We start from the raw sequence: 6374 nt of genomic DNA on the forward strand, positions 1-6374 counted from the left end.
AAGTGAGCCCCATCTTGCCCCAATATCCAAGACTGTTCTTACCTTTTTAAAAAAAGCTTTACTTAATTCAGAGGTGGGGGGGGGGAGGGAGAGAATGCATATGTGGAGGTCAGAGGTCAGCTTTTCTAGCAGCAGTTGTCTCTCTCTAATGTTTCTGCCACTTTGCTGTGTGAGCCCCTCCAGGAGACTCTCACCCGCCATCAGCCCACGGGGGGGGGGGGGGGGGGTTACAAGTGCTCACCATCCCGTGTTTTGCGTGGGTTCCTGGGATGTCACATAGAAACCAGGTTTTCAGGGCCAATGCCTTTCCTTGCAGAGCCTTCTTTCCAGCCCAAGATCACCCATGATCCTCCTCACCTCACTCTCTGTCGCTGGCCCGGAGGAATTGGAAGCAAAGCCTGGCTGTCACACCAGGTTATCACATATGTGAATATACAATAGCTCTGAAAGATAAGGAGTGTTAAGAAGATACTTATCCATCATTGTGCCTTTAAACACTTCACAATTTATTTATTTACTTTTTATTTTATTTTATTTTATTTTATTTTGCTTAAGACAGGGCTTAGTGTGACCCAGTCCATCCCCAAAGTCACTATGGAGCCAAAGATGACATCCTGTTGGTTCTACTTTTCAGATGCTGAGATTTCAGGAGTGTGCCACCATGTTTAGCTTCATCACATGCTGGGGACCGAACACAGGGTCTTCATGCTAAACCAACACTCCACCAACTGAGTTCACACTCGTCTCCAGGGATTCTTAAGTAGGGACAGTTTTACTCACAAGGGGATCATTGTCACACTGGGACAAGGTAGCTAACAGTGACCAGAGATCTTGCTATCAATATACCACTGCGCCTAGAACAGCCTCCCTCAGCCTAGCCCTAAAGACGAGAAAGCCAGAGTGTGCCAGGGTCTGTGGAGAAGGTGACTAGAGGTTTTACATGATTGGTGTGGGACAGTGACTTTGCTGAGTCCCATGGAGCCTGTCTTGCTCGGCAGCTTTCTCCTTTCAAGCCCTCTCCTCTGAACTTGGCCAGTCCCTAGAATTTGGGGATTGGATGGCTCATACTTCCTCAGCATGGATCCTGGGTATCTCCCAGCCAGAGGCGTTCTCATCAGGGGACCATCCACTGCCTTCTGCTGGAGCTGGCGTTAAAGGGCTCGTGGGCAAGAGGAAATCGTGTAACACAGGACCGTACCACAGTTGGCCTCTCTGCATGGCCTTTGTACATATCTACTGGGCACCTGATGTTTAAGCAAAATTCCCATTCCTTTGGTAATTTTAATTGGACACCAAGAAACTCGACATTTCCACAGATGCAAGCTCTCGAAGCTCGAACAGAAGTGATGAAATGACCCTTTGAAACGACAAACAAAACCAAAACCAAAAAATCCTCCTGTTTCTGGAGTCTGCCTGCTATCTGCTCACCTAGCTCCTTGCACCTAGCTCGTAGCACACCCCTCACATAGCACCTTGGGCCCCTTTCTCATCAACCATTGGGTTGGTGACAAAGCCACAGAGACAAAAGTAGGGGGCGAGACTCCTGCATGTGCAAGAAAGCAGTCCGGAGTTCTGAACCTTGGCTTTTAAGACAGGGAGCCCTTCACACAAAGGCCTGTTGAAAATAAGACACAGCCAGTAGCCAGACATGGGACGGACTTCAGAATAAGCAAAAGGAGTTGCAGGAGGCTCCAGCAGCTCCTGGGTTGTCCCTACCTATGCCATCAGGAGCTAGGAAAGGGGACGATGGCATGGCAGTGAGGGAGAGCTGTCTGCCGTCCCTCCTGCTCTTTGTACTGAAGGAACCCGGCGAGGTGAGCTGGGGAACAGATAAGCCCAGCTTTACAAGGTTAATGTGAACCAACAGGAAGGATTTATGGGGTGACACTACTTCCATGAATGAGGGCACATAGTGCAGGTGGAGCTAATGCAGTCTGGGAAAGTTTCCAGGAGGAGCCCATAGCTGGATGGAGCCCAAGAGGAACCGAAAGGAGCCAAGGAGACTGGGGACACAGGACGCGGCTGTTCTGACCTGCCAGGGTAAGGCCTGGGGCGTGGTGGGAAGGGAATACAGGTGGTAGGGGAGGGAGGGGGTGTGGGGAGAGAGAGAGCTCTGTGCCACAAACCAAGCTCTCAACACCCATCCTTGAGCCACAGGAAGCCCCAAAGACTGAGCAGGAGACAGCCATAATCAAATTTGCATTTTGAAAAGGTAATTCTGGCCAAAAGTGTCAGGAGGGGGTCACGGAGCAGAGTGAAGTGAGATTTGTTTCGAGGCTGGCAGAGACTCAGAGCCTGAGGTAGTGCAGACAACAAGGAAGGGAAAGGGGCCACAGGGTTTCCACATCCCAGAAGGCCCAAGGCAACTCTCTGTGAAGTGAGAACTGCTAACGTTGTCCAGGTCTCTGCTGGGTAAGCGTCTCTGCTGGGTAAGCCGTGCCCCGCGGCTCTGGGCTGTGGCTCTCCCATGTTCCCAGGGTGCCTTGCGGTTTACTCTGGTCTTTTGCCCAGAGCTCCATTTTTAGGGCAGGAAAGCCTCATATGTTTTAGGAAGATTTTTATAAAGCAGTTATAATGGCTGAGGTATGGCTCAGTAGCAATGTTCTTGCCTAACACATAGAAGGACCTGGGCTCTGTTCTCAGCACCACAAAAAGCAGTAGAATGGTCAAAACCCCTGTTCTCTGGGGGAGGACCTGGGACAGCAAAGCCAGTGTCCTGATTCTAAGTGGGAATCATAAAGTTTACATTCCAGCCACTGGAGACAAGGGCTCAAAGAAGGGTGGGGGTTCTCACTATATTTGAGGAAAATGTGTGTGTGTGTGTGTGTGTGTGTGTGTGTGTGTGTGTAGTATCTCTAATTACCCTGCATCTAACCTGATGATCCATGGTTAAAAGCTTTGAGATAGGACAGGGTAGGTGGCCTCAATTGATAATAGCTCAGACACACCGGCAATGGGATCTTTGCTAACATAATTTGGTGACAGCAGACACCCTAGCCAGTGTATGGACAAGTGTCATGGTCCCCTCGAGCAGGGAGGGGCCTGGAGACACTGCTCAGTGGTTAAAAGTGTGTCCTGCTCTTGCCGAGGATCCAAGTTCTGTTCTCCATATCCATGTCAGGAAGCTGTAACTCCAACTCCAGATGTTCCAACTCCAGATGTTCCAACACCCTCTTTTGGCCTCCTGAAACACCTGTACTTCTGAGCACCGAACCACTCACAGACGCAAATGCATGTGCATAATTTTAAAAAAATAATAAAAATTCTAAACCTTTAAAAAGCTTTATTTTAAACTTTATTACTGAATATAGCAAAGAAATAAATTAACCAGACTATAATTAATTGTAATTATTATAATTAATAAGGCTATAAAATTTTTGTTAAAGAAAGGAAGAGTGAGCTCTCTCTCATACACCATAAGTACACACTCTTTTAAAAATCTAGTGAGCAAAAGGAAAATGTCTATTTGCACATCTGGCTTGTTCTTTAAATAGCTCATTCCAAGAAAGGAATATATTTGCCATGTCTTAATTTATGTTTCTACCTTTTTCTTCCAGCAGGCCTGCAGGAGGGAGGAGGGAGGGGCTGGGCCTCGCAGGGATTCGGCAATGGCCTTGGTATGCCGCTGCCTACACAGCGGTATTTAACCCAATTACAGGATAATAAGGGCTCAGACAAATTGTCTGCAAACAGATATGTCTATGTGTAAACCCTTGACTTTGGGAACATGTGTCTGGAGCCAGAGAAAAGGGGTGTGCTTAGCCAGAGAGAGCTTCAGCTCAGAAACCCTCCCCACTAAACATGGACACTCTTGAGTTCAAGACAAAATGGTCCCCAGGTCCAAACTGTATGTTTATCCTAAAATCACACACACACACACACACACACACACACACACACACACACACACACACTTATGAACATTTTAGTATAAGGTGGAAGAATCTGTATCTTAGATTGTCCTGCGCGGGGGGGGGGGAGAGGATGCTGTACCCACTCTGAGACACTGGGGAACCCTGGTTGACTCAGTGTGACCCTCAGGCAGACTGTCACACCCGAGGGTTACCCAGCGGCTCTCCTCCCCTTCCTTCTCAGAGAGACCTCCTAATGTGATGCCTATTTCAAACCATTCATAAAGGCAGTGGGCCAGGCTGGGCAGGGAGAGGTCAGGGAGGGGTCAATTACAAAGGAACTGAAGCTTGTATCTGAGTAGGATTCTCTATTAGGCAGTAGATGAAGAAGAGCTCTGAAGATTAACAGACTTTGCCCTCTGTCTACGGCAAAGCAGGATGCAGGTCAGGAAGCTGGGAGCTGAGACAGAAGTATGTGTCCCACAGTATTTGCAGGGTCCCTTGGGGGAGTAATAGAGAACATGGCTTGTGGATCAGAAGTCTGTTCCTAGTGACAGGGAACTTTTCTGAAAATGAAGGTGACTGGAGTTTATTTTCCCTAGCCATTCACACCTAGAAGAAAACACCAACCAACAACCAACCAACCAACCAACCAACCAATCAACCAACCAACCAACCAAACAAACAAACACACATACACACTCAATCAAAGCACAAAGCTTGCCGTGGCAATGACCTGGCAGTTCGCTTGTGTGGGTGTGTGCATGTGTTCAACTGTGCTTGTGTGCTTGTGTGCATGCACAGGCGTGGGCTGATCTCCTCTCCCACCTAGCACAACTTTCTAGGGGTCTTTTCAGCTTTTTAAAGGATTGTTTCTGTTTGGTTTATGTCTGTATGGTACACATGTGAGGAAGGAGATTACAGGCAGTTGAGAGGCACTCGGTCTGGGTGCCCTAACCAGCAAACCATCTCTCCCGCTCCCCTGAGTTCTGCTTACTCAGGGTTACCTGGGTCATGCTTGCTCTGCTGGTTTTCTCCATCCCGTCATCTTCTGCTTCTCAAGAACTATCTTCTCTCCACAACGCGTCTGTCAGTTTATCAGCCATGGCTGAGAGTTGGCGCACATGCAGGTTGTGGAAGGCTGCTTGCATTTCCAGAGAGAGGAGTTCTGCCAACTTCAAGGGACTTCTGAGGCCTGAGGGAAGGGAGTCCTTTCTGGTGGGGACTGTTAATGACACAGTAGCAATATCCCCTGCCGTTTCCATGGGCATCTTAAATCAGGATGTCTCAGCAGGGCCTGGAGCAGGCCGGAGAAGAGTTCCAGAGAACAGGTCTGTCACTTCGTCTCAGAATTCACCACCTGGTTGGGAACACAGTGCAGCCTGCAGAGTTGGCGTAACAGGCATGCGTAGGGCCCTGGATCTGATATTCCAGTATTGTCTAAGCCGAGCGTGCTGGCACATGGGTAATCCCAGTACTTAGGAGGTAGAGGCAGGAGGATTGGGATTTCAAAGTTGCAGCAAGTTCAAGGCCAGCTAGGGCTAACATAAGACCTTTTTCCCCAACAAAAACAGAAATAGAAACCTAAAAACAATTCCCATCTGGTTTTATCAGAGTATATTATATACAGGAACGAGAACATCATAATGAGAGCTGTTATTTTTCATGATTAATATATGCAAACGAATCTCAAATTTTGACTCTCCATCTGAACTCTCCCAAGGTGTTCCCACCTCCTTCTGCCTGCTTCTACCATTTGGTTTAAGGTGGTTTGAGGTGGTACTGAAGTTTTAAATTGATTTCTAGATTTGAAGGAGCAGAGATGGCCTAGGAAGATGGGGCAGAGGGAAGCTATGTAGCTATGCTTTCCGGCAGGTGGTCTGTCTTTCCTCAGGTGTGAGGGCGTTGCTGGCCTGGGTGTCTCTATGCAGCCTTTGCTGACTGCTGTCGATTTCAAACTATGCTTACTACAAATGTCAGATGTACACTTCTCCTATAGGACAAAGCAAGCATTTAGGGGAGAGAGATGTGGAAGGGCCTAGAGTGGGAGGAAAAGATAGTGCTTCAAAAAAACGGAAGGACAAAAGCAGAGCTCACCTTCACAACACCCCAGCCTGGCTGTTTCCAAGGGATGGATTAAGCTATGTACAAAGCGAGATGTTCCATGCTGCCCAGGGACATGGAGCTTTGTGGGACAAGGGAAGGAGCTGTGAGCCTAGGGTCTCCAACTCCTCCAGGGAAACCCAGAGACAGAGAAGAAAGTACAAGGGAGAGAGAGTTTTACAAGGAAAGGAATAAGGCCAGAAAGAGGATACAGGGGAAGAGGAGCCCGGGTAGGAAGGCAGAACAAGGACAAGCCTTCTGATGCTGGGGTCTCGAGAGGTTCACCAGATGAGGGGCCAGGCTCATTGGGCTTGGGGACCTGGGGGGGCAGTTGCCTGTCTGTGCCTCAATGCCCCCATCCATAAGCCATTTTGCTGCCTGCTCCTTCACGGCAGGGCTCAGCATTCTTTCCACTAATCA

The sequence above is a fragment of the Micromys minutus genome, assembly GCF_963924665.1.
Source record: "Micromys minutus genome assembly, chromosome: 5".
NCBI lineage: Eukaryota > Metazoa > Chordata > Mammalia > Rodentia > Muridae > Micromys > Micromys minutus.